Here is a 16,154-nt window from a genome sequence, read left to right on the forward strand (position 1 = left end):
TTGTTTATTAGTATTAGCAATTGAGCGATCAGTATTGACCAAGGAGAACTCTCCTGTTCTGCAGAATGATTGATTCTATGGGAATTGTTTTTATGGCCAATTTATGGGTAGAAAACATCTTAGTTTTAGCAACTCATCCAAAAAGACATCACATCCTTGTACTACTGCATAGGCTTGACACTGCCCTGGAGTGTTGGTCTAGATTATTTCTGAAGTTTCTGGAGTGGAACTGTGAACAGATTACTTTTAAGCTCCTGAAGGAAGAGTGCTAGCCACAGACCATAGCTGAAAGTTTATAGTTTACACAGTCTGCCCAAGCCAGCGGAGTTTGTAGAGACAGCTGTTCTGTAACCTGATACTGCTCAGCATTGTGTGACTGCTTAGACTGTGCTGTCAACAGAGCGTGCATTAGGTGAGAACAAGATTAGTTTAAACTGTGATGGCTATCGTAGGTGAATAGTTTATTACCTACATTAAAGCATGTAGTAGCAATCTGAGTTTGTGGAACTGAACTCCAACGAGGAATTCATGCTTCAGGGAAATGGAGAAGACAGAACAAAAAATGGTAAGAAAAAAATGATTGCTTGGAGCAATCAGTTTCAAATGGTTTGTTGCGATGCATTTTGTTTTCGAGTTTATTTTTGTATTGTACTCTTGCCATGAAAGAAAAGTCAGCCTACAAGTTGCATGTACAGGATCTAGATGTACGTTTTCAAAACTGGGGCTCCTGAATCTTTGGGAATGAGGGGTCACTGGGTACCTGTCTGGTTCATCAGTTTCCATACAGCCTGTTGATGGACTATTATGTTATTTCTGTTCAGGTTCTATACAACTAATAAATTTTGCTGCAAAGTACAGCCAATGCTTTTTGGATAGCTGACAGTTTTGAGGAACTTGTATGCTAGTTTTTTGGTAATTAATATCCTACAGTTTTTCCCCATTTAAATAGTATTTAGCTTTTTTATTCTTCCTATGAAAGTGCATAACCTCCTTAGTTTCCGCATTATATTCCATGTGTAAAGATCCTTTTGTCTGATTCCCAAGTTCCTCCTGTGCTTTGAGATGTCCTGAACTCTGGCTTCAGACAAGCAACACAGTCTTTGAGGCTTATGCTCACATCTGTAGAGATTAGAATCTGTCCCCTCCATTTTACGGTACTCTACTACTACCACATTCCCATTCCCTCCTCCCTTGAATGGCTGCCTGTTCTCCAGTGCTGTGGTCAGTTCACTCATTCCCTCTGCAGTCCTTACTTTCATCCATACAGAAGAAGACTAGAAACGTAAACACAAAAAGAATCTTTCTTTTACATTAAAGAACAGAAATACTCAGCATTCAGAGGTTTTGTTTAGGCAAAAGTAACCAAACACATGTCTCCTTTCTATGTTCAATTCCTTGAAATGCTCAACTCCACTTTTGAAAGATGTAATCTCAAAGACTATGTCACACTAAGTTGGCTGCTACTTTATGCACTAAACACAGTCAGTTAAGTGTGAATTTTTGTTTAAAAAGCAAATGTAATCTTCATGGGACACCAGCCTCTATTGGTTGTATGTTATTCCTTTCTTGCAGATGGCCATCAGAAATTAAAGAGAAGACCTAGATGGTCATAAACCTAGTTAAGCATACTAAACTAAATGTGATGTGGAGGTGCCAGTATTGGACTGGGGTGGATAAAGTTAAAAATCGCACAACACCAGGTTAGAGTCCAACAGGTTTATTTGGGACTACTAGCTTTCAGAGTGCTGCTCCTTCATCAGGTAGCTGTGGAGCAGGATCATAAGACACAGAATTTATAGACAAAGATCAGAGTGTCATGCATGCAGCTGATACAATATATTGAACAAACCTAGATTGCTGTTAAGTCTTTCATCTTTTAGAATGGGTTGCAAGTTTCAGTTAACTAATGTTTAAATCCCAGAATTACTTTCAAAACACATTCTCGAGATAACTTAAGGTTTTATTAAAAAAAAGGTGTCTGAGCTGAGATGTCAATGTATTAAAAAAGTGAAGTTACAGTCTGTCTGCATCCCAATCTTGAGTCAGACTGGTTCTATTTCCAAAGTAGGAATTTGTAAAATCTTACCTGGATTGACTGCCTGCAGATTGTGTGCTTTTTGAATAAAATAGAAAGTATCTGTAATTACAATTCTGCAAATGCAAATTCACCCCATACACTTATAAAGCTGTGATGGACAGAGAGAGATAGAGTGTGTTTATGTTTGTGTGTGTGTACTTGGGGGATGTATGGGGGAAGGGGGGGGGGGGGGGCGGGGTAGGTGTCGGTGTCTGCATAACTGTGATAGTGTATAGTGACGTGAGGTCACCCGTAGCATGGCATGAACCAAAGGTGCCAGTTGAGGACATCCTCATGGATGCAGAACTTGGCTGTCAGCCACTCTGAGTTGTTGCGTATTCCAAAATCTGCCTTGGAGGATGGTTGCCCGAAGATCAGAGGCCAAATGTCACTGACTGGGAGGGAACATCCCTCTCTGGCGATTTATTGCATGGCCATTCATCCATTGTCATAGTGTCTGCTCAGTCTCACCAATATACGCGGCAAGTACTCTGCCAATGTTGTCTATCTCATACGCTGCAGGCAAGGATGCCCCGAGGCATATACACTCTCACACATATACGGACACTCTTACATATTCACAGTCATGCACTCCCTCTTATACAAATGCTCTCTCTGACATATATACACACACACACGCATGCACACCTGCAAACCCACACACACTCATACACATACTCACATACACACACACACACACTCTCACTCTCTCCCTCTCTCCCTCACACACACACTTCGCTCCCTCCCCCTCCGCCTTAGACCCTCCCAACCTCACACCCTCCCTTACACACAAATAAGTCAATGGGTTGAATTTGTATTTGCAGGATTGTATTTGCAGATACATTCTATTTTATTCAAAAAGCAGGCAATCTGCAGGCAGTCAATCCAGGTGACATTTTATAAATTCCTACATTGGAAAAAGAACCAGTCTGACTCAAGATTGGGATACAGACAGATTGTAATCTCACACCTTTAATGCATTTTAATGAACTAAACCTGCAACCCATTCTAAAAGATGAATCTTTAAACAGCAATCTAGGGTTGTTCAATATATCCTATCAGTTGCATGCATGACACTGTGATCTTTGGCTATAATTCTGTGTCTTATAATCCTGCTCCGCAGTTACCTGACAAAGGAGCAACACTCTGAAAGCTAGTACTTCCAAATAAACTTGTTGGATTATAACCTGGTGTTGTGTGATCTTTAACTTAAAATAAATGCGAGAGGCTTCCATTTATGTTGCACCTTAATATGTCTATGGTGAGTCAGGTATTTTTTGAGGCATAGTTGCCATCGTAAGGTAAGGATTGTGATAGCCACGTACCCACAGCAAGGTCCCACAGACAGCATTGTACTAATTACTAGCTAGTCTATGTTTTAACGTTGATTGAGAGATAAATCTTGCTCATGACATTTGGGAAAGTCCCCTGTTCCCCTCAGGCATATCCCAGATCCTCTCTGTCCATTAAGGTGGCAGGTGGAGCTTTGGTGTAATATTCCATCTGGAAGTAGTCACTTCTTACAATGCAGCACTCCCTGAGCATTATTCTGTGCTGTCGTGTTTGATTTTTGTGCTCTGGAATGGGGTATGAACTATGATTACCTTTGGTCTCAAAGCAACCTGTTGAATCACGGCTGTGATATATTTCCATTGTTATGTAAGTGGGAGAAAATGAGAATTGCAGATGCTGGAGCTCAAGTCGAGAGTCTGGTGCTGGAAAAGCACTGTCAGTCAGGCAGCATCCAAGGAGCAGGAAAATTGACTTTTCAGGCATAAGCCCTTCATCAGGAATGAGGCTTGTGTGTTGGGGCTGAGAGATAAATGGGAGTGCGGTGGGGTTGGGGGGAAGTAGCTGGGAAAGCAATAGGTGGATGAATGTGATAGGTCAGAGGGAGCAGTGATGGACAGGTCTGGAGGGCGGTGCAGAGTTGGAGGCTTGGGACGGGGATAATATGGGGGGGACGGGAAATGAGGAAGCTGCTGAAATCCGCATTTATCCTCTGTGTTTGCAGGGTCCCAAGGCAGAATATGAGGCGTTCCTCCTCCAGGCATTGAGTGGTAACAGTTTGGTGGTGAAGGCGGTCCAGGACCTGCATATCCTTGACGGAGTGGGAGGGGGAATTGAAGTGTTCAGCCACGGGGCAATGGGGTTGGTGGGTGCGGATGTCCCAGAGATAGTCTCTGAAACAATCTGCAAGAAGGCGTCCTGTCTCCCCGATGTAGAGGAGACCACACTGGGTGCATCGGGTGAGGAGACGACATTGGTAGAGGTGCACATGAATTTCTGACAGATATGGAAGGATCCCTTGGGGCCTTGGACAGAGGTGAAGTGGGGGGAAGAGTGTGGGTGCAGGTTTTGTACTTCCTGTGGTGGCAGGGCAAGGTGCAGGAGTGGGGTGTGGGCTGGTGCAAGGTGGGTACCTGACTGGGGAGTCACAGAGGGAATGGTCTTTTTGGAACGCTGATAGGGGTGGGGAGGGAATGATATCTCTGGTGATGGTGTCTGTTAGGTAGTAGAAGTAGAGGAGGATGGTAGTGGTAGTGGATGTATCCGGAGGTTGGTGGGGTGGAAGGAGGACTGGGGGGGCAGGGTTCTGTCCTGGTTGCGTTGGGAGGGGTGGAGTTCAAGAGCAGTGGTGCATGCAGTGGATGAGATGGACTGGAGGGCATTGTCAACCACGTGGGGAGAGAAGTTACGATCATGGAAGAAGGATGCCATGTGGGATTTTGAGGTGGAATTGGTCATCCTGGGAACAGATGTGGCAGAGGAATTGGGAATAAATCTTAGGAATAAATTCCTCCGCCTCTGCCACATCTGTTCCTAGGATGACCAGTTCCACCTCTAAGTCCCAAATGGCTGCCTCCTTCCACGATTGCAACTTCCCTTTCCACATTGTTGACGATGCCCTCCAGTGCATTTCTTCCATTTCACGCACACCGCCCTCCCAACACAACAAGGACAGAATCCCCCCCCCAGTCCTCCTTCCACCCCAACAACCTCCACATGCAACGCATCATCCTCCGCCACCTCCAAACGGACCCCACCCCACCAGAGATATATTTCCCTTCCCACCCCTATCAGTGTTCCAAAAAGACCATTCCCTCTGTGACTCCCTCGTCAGGTCCACACCCCATTTTTGGCACCTTTCCCTGCCACCCCAGGAAGTGCAAAACCTGTGCCCTCACCTCTGTCCAAGGCCCCAAGGGATCTTTGCACATCCGTCAGAAATTCATATGCATCTCTACCAATGTCATCTACTGTACCTGTTGCACCAGATGTGGTCTTCTGTACATCGGGGAAATGGGACGCCTTCTTGCGGATCGTTTCAGAGACTATCTCTGGGACATCCGCACCCAGCAACCCCACTGCCCTGTGGCTGAACACTTCAACTCCCCCTCCCACTCCGTCAAGGACATGCAGGTCTTGGGCCGCCTTCACCGCCAAACTGTTACCACCCGATGCCTGGAGAAGGAACGCCTTGGGACCCTGCAACCACACAGGAAAAATGTGGATTTCAACAGCTTCCTCACCTCCCCTCCTCCCATTTTATCATAGTCCCAAGCCTCCAACTTGGCACCGCCCTCCCGACCCATTCATCACTGCTCCCTCTGACCTATCACCTTCTTCCTCACCTGCATTCACCTATTGCTTTCCCAACCCCACCCGCCTCCCAATTAATATCTTAGCCCCAACTCACAAGCCTCATTCCGGATGAAGAGCTTGTGCTTGAAATGTCAATTCTCCTGCTCCTCGCATGCTGCTTGACCGGCTGTGCTTTTCCAGCACCCCACACTTGTTATGTAAGTGCAGGTCTGAGCTGATATATCTGAATCTATTACCAGTTTAAACTTTGAGTGTTTTCTTTCTTAGCATCTCGTGTAGTCTTTTGTTCTCTACCAACTTTGATAGCAAAACTTGACTGATCGTTTCTATTTTCCTTTCCAATGTGCATCAAATTGTAGTTCAATGTCACTATTGTTTAAGTATGATTGCAGCTGAATTGCAATGATGCTGCCTGTACAATGAAGTGAATAGTCAGCACTGCAAATGTTTCACTGCAGGTAGTGTGAGTGACAGTGAGTGAATGAATGTGTGGCTCAGGTAATGCAATTTGTAAATTCTCTCAATGATTCATTCAAACTGGTACTGTCTTTTGAGTACCACAGTGTTTTTAGCATTTTGTGTTTCTGTTGACTGACTTCTAAAACAAAAAGATTGAATTTGATTTTTATTAAAGTATTGATGTATTCCTTGGGTCATTTGTCAAAGTCAAACTTTGAAGCAAAATTGTACGGCACACAACAAAGGGTGTTTGCGTTTGATTTTATATTTTTACAGAAATGGGTGTTTTCTTGAATAAGTGTTCTTCATTGGATTGTAGAAGTGACCTTTTCAAAATGAGTTTGTTATAAATTTATACTGTTATATGAAGCAGTTTCAAATGTTGCTGTGCTCTAGTAGTTTGCTGTAAATTTTCTATTTGCTTTCTGGTCCGTATTCTGTGAATTTTCAAAAAGAATTCCATGAAACAAGGGAAATGCAGAATCTGGAATGTTACTCATTAAGGTTGCTTAAAAGTTCCAAAATTAATTATTGTAACAGGGTTTCATTTTATATGATATCGAAGTCTGCTGCCTTACTGCGCGGTCTGATGTTTTATTGTGAGATGGTCAGCATGGTTCCCTTGTACATTATGGAACAAAATATGTAAATGGACAGAGCAGCGCCAGATGAACTGTTATGTAATGCAGGCATGTCAAATACTGTGTATGGGAGGGGGAAATGAGCAAATAACCTAATTAATGAATGATACTGATGTAATGTGGAAATTGAAGGCAATTTTGACAAGTCTTAATAGGCGTGACTCTCAATTTGTCCAACCATTTCAAAAAGAAATCCTACAAGCTAAAAGAATAACTAACTGTAAAACCAAATTACTGGAAAGGGAAGCAACTCGGAGCAAATCATGGTCATGCCTGCGGTTATCTAGTCGAACTGTCTTGACTACTGATCTCTTAAAAACAAAAGGCAATACTTGAATATTGGAATTGGTTTAAAAATCAGAAGATTGATGCTTCATCTTGAAGGCCTAATAAACAAAGAAGAAAGAAATTTGAACATTTAAGCTTTGCAAAGAAATGTTTTGAACCAAGAAAAAAGAAAATTTACAGCCCAGGGACAGGCCCTTTGGCCCTTCAAGCCTGAGACGATCCAAATGCACTGTCTAAACCTGTTGGTCAATTCCTAAGCATTTGTATCCCTCTGTTTTGTGACATGACATTACAGTATAACTGTGAATAAGAGGGATAGAAAAGATAAATAAATTTAAACTAAGCTGAGAGAGTAGATACAGAGCCTCTGGGTCAATATTAAAGGGTGATTTTGTGGAATTACTGTGCAGACAGTATTCAGCAAATGGATTTTATCATGTGTAGAGTCTCGGCATGGCTGCATGTTGTCCATCCTTCTAAGTCTGAGGAGATGTGGTGAACTTTCTATGTAAATCACTTCAATTTCTCAGGTATTGGGTCAGACAGTAGTTCTCTTTGTAGTTTGTAAAATCATTTATATCATAGAAATCATGTTTTTATTATTATTCAGTTTATTCAGTCCAGCTAGTCCATGCAGGTGTTTGAGCTTAACAAGATCCACAGGCTCACCCGATTAGTTGAAGCACCCATAATTGGAAAACCTTTTCAGTTTCAGTCTTTCAGAATTCTTGGCTGAAGCTAGCTGAGTAAGTCAGTTGTTCCTCAAGATAATTGCGGTCTCTTAAGAAATTGGTTACCTCTGTGTGAGGAGTTTAGTTTTAATGTCCAGACCAGAAGTGTTTGCTTAAAATCCTGAAGGGTTATATGAAGCTGAGAGAGTCTACATTCCTTGTATGACTGCTCAAGGAAGAGACAATTCAATTCTCCAAACTAGGAGTTGTAACCACAGCCAAGTCAAGCCCTCTATGTGATAGACAGTAGCATAAAGAAGTGCTGTTAGGATAAGTGGGGTTGTACTTCATCATGTATTTCAAAGTCTTTAAACTTGTGTTATATGTAAATAGTTTGGTTTATTCTTTTTGTCTTTTTTCTTAATAAACTTATATTTTATTGTTAACGGTGCAATTCTTTAGATTCAAAGACAATCTAATAAAAGCTAATATGATCAATCAAGCCAGATTTCAGTCTGGAATTTAGCCTATCAAATAGTAACATCAGCTTGTACATTACGCTATGGTCAATGTCCATATCAAAGACCTTCAATAAAGCAGTGGCTGTCAAAACACGGGTCCTCCAGGTGGTCCACAGGATGGTTTAAGATGCAAGTCACTGATGTAGCCGAGGTCTACTGACAGAACTAGCCAGAACTATCTTTCCTCCACCCACTGGATGTGACACATGTGGCTCTAGTTTGTACAGCACAAGTCACCATAAGTGTGAGCAATGGCAATGTGACTTTATAAGCAAAAAAAGTTACTGCTACAGCATACAAGATGTTGGGCTGAAAACAAAGTGGAATCTCCTGAATTTAGAGTCCCAGCTAAGAAACGCTGACTTCTCAATCTCCTGATGCTGCCTGGCTTGCTGTGTTATTCCAGCGTCCTGCTTGTCTACCTTGGACTCTAGCATCTGCAGTTGTTTTGTCTCCAGCATGGAAGCAGGCATCACCTGATTGGTTTGTAGTGATGGTGCAAGTGGGTTGGGGAGGATTACTACAGAGCCTGTGTGGACCTTTCTCCTGCCTAAGTGGCGACAAATGAAAAGGTTTGTGAACCACTGCAGTAAAGTACTGCAAAGTTGAATCATGATTGTCAGAAAATGTGAGTTAGGAGACTGATAGCAAAATGGAGAACAGAATGGCAAAGATGCAATTATTGTTCACAATATTATTAACAATTCAGAACTATGAAATCAGAAGCATAAAAATGTGCTTGACTCAGAGTTTGAGTTAAGACTAAGAAAGAATGTGTTATAGTAGAAGTAGATGTTGACACAATTGCAGAATGTGCTTTAATTTGCCAAAAGAACAGAGGTCACATGAAGTCGTGTAAAAGCTTGACAAGGTGAATATGAAGTAGGTGTTACCACTTTGGAGGAGATCAACAACAGAGACCATAAATAACTCACTCCTAAATCCAATCGGGAATTCAGGACAAGTTTATGAAGAGAGTAATTAGAATGTGAAACTCATTGCTACAGGAGTAGTTTATTTTCTTATTCAGTCAAGGGACATCACTTGCAAGGCCAGAATTTATTGTTCAACCCTAACTGCCGTGGAGAGAATGATGGTGAGCTGCCTTTGTAAATATTGTAGTAAATGCAGTGCAGACACACCCATAGTGCTGGTGTTATTTAGGGGGTTCCAGGATTTCTACCCTGTGACAGTGGAGGAACAGTGATATAGTTACAAATCAGAATGGTTTGTGACTTGGAGGGGAACATATAGGTGATAGTGTTCCCAGCATCTGCAGCTTTTGTCCTTCTAGATGCCCAGAGTCATGGGTTTGAAAGATGGCATCAAAGTTGAAGCAATTAGCACAGATGTATTTAAGAAAAAGGTAGATAGTGTGTGATTGAGAAAGGACTAAAAGGAAATGCATCAGCAAGAGTGATGCCAGGAGACTCATATGAGGTGGCATGGTGGCTCAGTGGTTAGCACTGCTGCCTCACAGTGCCAGGAGCCGGGGTTTAATTCCAGCCTTGGACCACTGTCTGTGTGGAGTTTGCACATCCTCCCCGTGTCTGCATGGGTTTCCTCTGGGTGCTCTGGTTTCTTCCAAAGATGTGCAGGTCAGGTGAATTGGCCATGCTAAATTACCCATAATGATCAGGGATGTGTAGGTTAGGTGCATTAGTCAGGGGTAAATATAGGAGAGTGGATTGGGGGAATGGGTCTGGGTGGGTTGCTGTTCGGAGGGTTGGTGTGGAATTATTGGACCGAAGGGCCTATTTCCACACTGTAGGGATTCTATGGTTTCTATTATAATACTCTTGTATCTGTTTCTCCCTCCAATCTTTTCGAGTTGCTGCTTAAATATATTCATCCAACCACTCCAAATGGAATCAGTTTCCTTATTCTCTACTTGCTGTGGGTAAAGAAGTTGAATGGAAAGATTTATGAGGTAAAAACAATGACTGCAGATGCTGGAAACCAGATTCTGGATTAGTGGTGCTGGAAGAGCACAGCAGTTCAGGCTGCATCCAAGTAGCTTCGAAATCGACGTTTTGGGCAAAAGCCAGGGCTTTTGCCCGAAATGTCGATTTCGAAGCTTACTTGGATGCTGCCTGAACTGCTGTGCTCTTCCAGCACCACTAATCCTGGAAGGTTTATGGTCTTATTCTCCTTAGGAGTCCGAACACATGGACTTATAATCAAGGTCACTGGGGAATGGTCAACAGCAAAAACTCATAGATTTTTCTTTGCCTTTTTGTGAAGGCTGCTGTTCAACATGCCAGCTGATTTTAACCTGCTCGTTGGATGCTGCCTGAACTGCTGTGCTCTTCCAGCACCACTAATCCAGTATTTGGCTTTCAGCATCTGCAGTCATTGTTTTTACCTAGCTAATTTTAACCATCCTAACACAGGTTAGAGATCAAACCTAAGATCTGTTTAAGGGAGGAATGTCTGAAACAGCTTTTCATGTGTTTCAGAAAATTGCTCTTCAGGCCATCATTGCTGGTGTAGCACTTTGGTAGACTTATGCAATTTGCCCTACTCCCCATAGTCCTTCAGGTTGTTTTTTTCCTCCAAAGATTGAACCAATTTTCTTATGAAAATTGCTGTTGAATCTGCTTCCTTTCGGCAGAGCATTCCAGGTTAGAACATTGCAGTGTGGAAACAGGCCCTTTGGCCCAACAAGTCCACACCAACCCACCGAAGCAAAACCCACCCAGACCCATTCCCCTACATCTAACACTACGGGCAATTTAGCATGGCCAATTCACCTGACCTGCACACTTTTGGACTGTGGGAGGAAACCCGAGCACCCGGAGGAAACCCACACAGACACGGGGAGAATGTGCAAACTCCACACAGTCAGTCGCCTGAGGCGGGAATTGAACCCGGGTCTCTGGCGCTGTGAGGCAGCAGTGCTAACTGCTGTGCCACCGTGCCACCCACATATTAAGTACTGTCTCTTATTGGTCCTCTTCGTCATGCAATGGTTGCTGAACTGCTTCAGAGAGCATTAAGAATCAGCCACATAATCTGGAGTCCTGTATACCCTAGACTGCTCAGTAGCTTTCTTTGTTTCTTTGCTGAAGTGTCTTGATGAATTTATTGGATTCTTATAACAATTCTGGCAGCTTTTCTTTTCCTATATTTTCTGGTAGCTCACGGCATCTCGGATTTACTGAATCCATTTTTGACATCTTTGCATGGTTGGATTTGAGTTTAAACCCCAAAATAATTTGAAGAACTAATGGGGGAGCTTTGGACTTTTTCTGGATAGCTGAAGTAAGCTTGCTGTTCACACTTATTTTCTGCACCAAGACCTGCTGCCAAGGCCCTTAACCTATCAATAGGTTCCTCATTTCTGTCCACCCACATCGTTACAAAGTACCCTTGTGTTCCCACCACCACAGAGATCAGAGTCAAGAGTGTGTTGCTGGAAAAGCACAGCAGGTCAGGCAGCATCTGAGGAGCGAGAAAGTTTGACGTTTCAGGCCGGAGCCTTTCATCAGGAGCCTGATGAAGGGCTCTGGCCCGAAACGCCGATTCACCTGCTCCTCGGATGCTGCCTGACCTGTGCTTTTTTTCCAGCAACGCACTTTCAACTTTAATCTCCAGCATCTGCAGACCTCACTGTCTCCTAGTTGATTTCAACCTTACTGCAAAGGCTCTTGCAAGGATGCCTACCTTGAAGAAGTACTCCTCCTCACTCTACAAAGATTTCAGTGAGTCCCTCACTCACTGTACTCCCCAAGTCCTCTCCTCTGCCCTGAAGCATTCCTGATGAAGGGCTCCGGCCCGAAATGTCATTTTCCTGCTCCTCAGATGCTGCCTAACCTGCTGTACTTTTCCAGCAACGCATTCTTAACTTCCCACCACCACAGCAGGTAATTAAGGACAGGCAATAAATGCAGCTTTTGCTGTGTCATATATGTCCTAATAACAAACTTAGATGAAGTGCCTTATAGAGGTTTGTAAAATCAGGAGGGGCATGGTTAGGGTAAATAGATAAGGTATTTTCCCTGAGGTGGGAGAGTCCAGAACTAGAGAGCATAGGTTTAGGGTGAGAGAGGAAAGATAGAAAAGGGGCAACATTTTCGCGCAGACGGTGGTGCACGTATGGTATGAGCTGGCAGAGAAAGTGGTGGATCTGGTACAATTACAACATTTAAAAGGCATCTGGATGGGTATATGAATAGGAAGGGTTTAGAGGGATCTGGGTTTAGAGGGATCTGGGCCAAGTGCTGGCAAATGGGACTAGATTGAGTTAGGATATTTGGTTGGCATGGACAGGTTGGACTGAAGGGTCTGTTTCTGTGCTGTACATCTCTATGACCAACTGTTCAAGTAAATTATTGTATTCAGTGCTGGAGGATATTTGAGGCATGGAATAATGTGCTATGTAAATACAAGCTCTTATCACAGGGATGGGAACTTTCCATGTGACTGCTCCAGGCTGCCGGAATTAGTGACTACACATTGTGTGGTCATAGACCTGTTTGTCCTTTCATGAGCAGTGTGCAAACTGTGGGATTTAGTTGCAAGAACATTGTGTCTGTTTTGTAGAATCGTGCTGTTTGAAGATCGGAAGGCAAGGTTCAGAATGACTCATTGAAATTCCTTTTCTGTCAGTGTATTTATAGGAGAATTTATCCTCTCAACAAAATGGTCACACTGAGTAGCTCAGGCTATTAAGTAGCATGGTCTATAAAAGAGATGCTGTTGAAGCTATAACTGTGACAGAGGCAAGCACTGTTCAGTTTAAGTCAGTCTGGATTTGTTGAGAAACCAAAGCAAACATGGTGCCTTAATTCCAGAAAGAGACTTGTAAGTTCATTAAGCCTTTTGGAAACAAATTGATCAAGAATATGTGTTGTGTATTTGGTTCTGCCTTGTTTTAGGATCTCTAAATACAGCATCCTCTTAGGACAGATTTAAATAGATTATATGATAGTTAAATCAAAATAGAACTGTAGGATTAGGTGGTCAATAGACACCAGCTTGTAGTGGAAGTCTTTATTTAAATATTAAACTTTATTGTGCATTATACATTAGCAATATTCGCAACAGGAATTTTGTGTTGTGGGGTAAACATAGTTTTTTGTCCTGGCAGATTTCACAGTACAGAACAGGGCTCAGGTTAGTTAATCATCTGTGGTGTTCCTCTGTTTGCTGACATATTTCAGAAAGTTCTTCTCCCTACCAAGCTTAGAAGGAAGCAAAACAAATTGTTAGAAAATTAAGGGTCATTCTTCTTTACCTGCATGTGACCATTGAGTGTTCTGTGTTAATGGTTGACACTAGAAATTGTTTGACGTCCACTGTCCTGAATATCTGGCATTCACTCTCCTGATGTTGCCATGCACTCTCTCAAATTTTCTTAACTTGATGTACTGCTGCTTCTTTGAAATGAGAACTGTGTACTTAGATGCAGAAGCTTAATGTTTTAAAAAAAAACTGCTACATTGGCAATATTATCTGTTTCATTGATGTACCCCTTCAGCTGAATGTAACTCAAAGATTCCTGTGAAAGAAGTTTTTGTCTGGTTTTGTGAAACTGAATTCTCATCATTGGAACAAAAATTTCAAAGTGACTCACTGGAATTCTTTCAAGCAGTTAGGGAGTATTTATAGAATTGTTGACCTTTTGGGAAAATGGCTGGCCATGAACAATTTAACCTCCAAGACAAACTCACCAAAGCTAAAAAATCACACAACACCAGGTTATAGTCCAACAGGTTTAATTGGAAGCACACTAGCTTTTGGAGCGACGCTCCTTCATCAGGTGATAGTGGTGGGCTCAATCCTAACACAGACTTTATAGCAAATATTTACAGTGTGATGTAACTGAAATTATACATTGAAAAATTGATTGTCTGTTAAGCCTTTCATCTGTTAGAATACAGTGATAGTTTCTTCTTTCATGTGTAAATCACAAAACCTTTTTTTTAAAAAGTTGCATTCTCGGGTTAGCTGTTAACAATGGTGATAGCTAGACAATATGTTGAAGGTGTTGGTTCTCTGTGTTCTCTGTCTATGCCATGATGTTTAGATTGATTCTAATCTAAAAAGTGAGATAATGGAGTTTTATATAAAGTCATGCAGTTTTTGAGCTCAGAGTTCTACATGAATGCATGCAGTTTTTGAGCAAAGTACAATGTAACCCTGCAAGTACAAATTCACCCCATAAAATATGTGTGTGCATGTGGGTCTTTGTTTGTGTGTGTGTATGTATCTGGGTTGGGGATTGAGTGTGAGAGAAAGTGTATTTGCGTGTGTAGTGAGTGCAGAGTGTCTTAAGTCTGTTGGGGGTGCTTGTGTGAGTGTGGGAGTGTGTGTCTGTCAGGGTGTGTGTGGGCACATCTGTGTATTCGTGTGTGTGTGTGTGTGTGTATAGTGCAATGGTGGTCCCCTGTAATGTGACATGAACCCAAGGTCCCGGTTGAGGCCCTCCCTATCGGTACCGAACTTAGCTATCAGCCTCTCCTCGGCCACTTTTCTCTGCTGCCTGTCCCGAAGTCCACCTTGGAGGGTGGTCACCCGAAGGTCCGAGGCTGAATGTCCTGGATCACTGAAGTGTTCCCCAACTGGGAGGGAACCCTCCTGTCTGTTGATTGTTGTGCGGTGCCCATTCATCTGTTGTTGTAGCCTTTGCTCGGTTTCCCCAATGTACCATGCCTCCGGGCATCCTTGCCTGCAACGTATAAGATAGACAACGTTGGCTGAGTCACATGGGTACCTGCCATGTACAAGATGCTCATGTAACTCAGCCAACGTTGTCTATTTCAATTTTTCAATGTATAATTTCAGTTACATCACACTGTAAATATTTGCTATAAAGTCTGTGTTAGGACTGAGCCTTCCACTATCACCTGATGAAGGAGTGTCGCTCCGAAAGCTAGTGTGCTTCCAATTAAACCTTTTGGACTATAACCTGGTATTGTGTGATTTTTAACTTAGTACACCCCAGTCCAACATCGGCATCTCCAAATCATCACCAAAGCTAGCTACCATATTGCGCATATCACCTCTTCCTTTTAAGCTTACATTTATAGTAGCTCAATCGGAATCAGTATTTGCTACATCAAGAACTTATTTTGTGGAATTTCTGTTTAAGTTAAGCACTTGTCTAGAATCATAAAATACAGAAGGCCAATCAGCCCATCATGTTGCTTCTTGGAAAAAGCAATCCTGTTAGTCCGATATCCTTACTCTTGGCCGTTCAATTCTTTCCTTGTGACAAAATCTTTTTTATATGGTTTCTTAGTTGTCGGCCTATAAAACTAGTTTTTGATCTAAAAGTGCATTATATAGAAAAGCTATGTGTGCAAGAGGGGGACACTATGCTGGGATTTCAGTGGTCAGTGATTTGCCCCTGACTGTTGAAAGTCTGTCAACAGTCCACAAGGCACAAGTCATGACTCTGTTGGAATGCTTTAGCTTTTATATGGATAAATGCAGCTGCAAAAATAATTCAGAGGCTTGTCCCCATCCAGAGTGAACTACCTGTTTGATTGTCATCCAGTTCACCACCTCCATCACTGATGCTCAGTGGCAGTAGTGTGGGGTGCCTTCAAGATTCATTGTAGCAATTCCCTAAGGCTTCTTTGACATTACATTTCAAATTTATGATCCCCATTTCTGAGAAGAATAAGGAGGGGTTGATGGGAACATAACCACCTGCAGCTTCCCCTCTGAGCCACTTGCCACTCACCATCCTGACTTGGAAATATATTGCCCTTCCTCCAGTTTCTTTCCTAACAGGTGGAATGTGTCCATATGGTATGGCTAAAATGGCTTACCACCCATGTTCTTCCAGCACAGAAATTGATTATTTGATTTACTTTCGTATGGCAGTTGACAGAGTCTCAGTGTGGCACATCATTTCAAAGGATATTGCTTTGCACAGGGT

General features: G+C 42.6%; 1 protein-coding gene across 4 annotated transcripts in view; it reads left to right on the forward strand.

The window, feature by feature from the left end:
• garre1 (granule associated Rac and RHOG effector 1) overlaps positions 1 to 16,154 on the forward strand; it is a 209,059-nt gene that overhangs the window by 71,829 nt on the left and 121,076 nt on the right. Inside the window, exon 1 of one of the 4 annotated variants that reach the window (XM_072595807.1) lies at positions 548 to 565. The exons of the other annotated variants lie outside the window; for them this stretch is intronic. The gene's annotated coding sequence lies outside the window, so the exon portion shown is untranslated. Of the gene's footprint in view, positions 1 to 547; positions 566 to 16,154 lie in introns of those variants that run through there. 4 annotated transcript variants of the gene reach the window in all.

This window comes from Chiloscyllium punctatum, chromosome 26 (genome assembly GCF_047496795.1).
Source record: "Chiloscyllium punctatum isolate Juve2018m chromosome 26, sChiPun1.3, whole genome shotgun sequence".
In the NCBI taxonomy this organism is placed as follows: domain Eukaryota; kingdom Metazoa; phylum Chordata; class Chondrichthyes; order Orectolobiformes; family Hemiscylliidae; genus Chiloscyllium; species Chiloscyllium punctatum.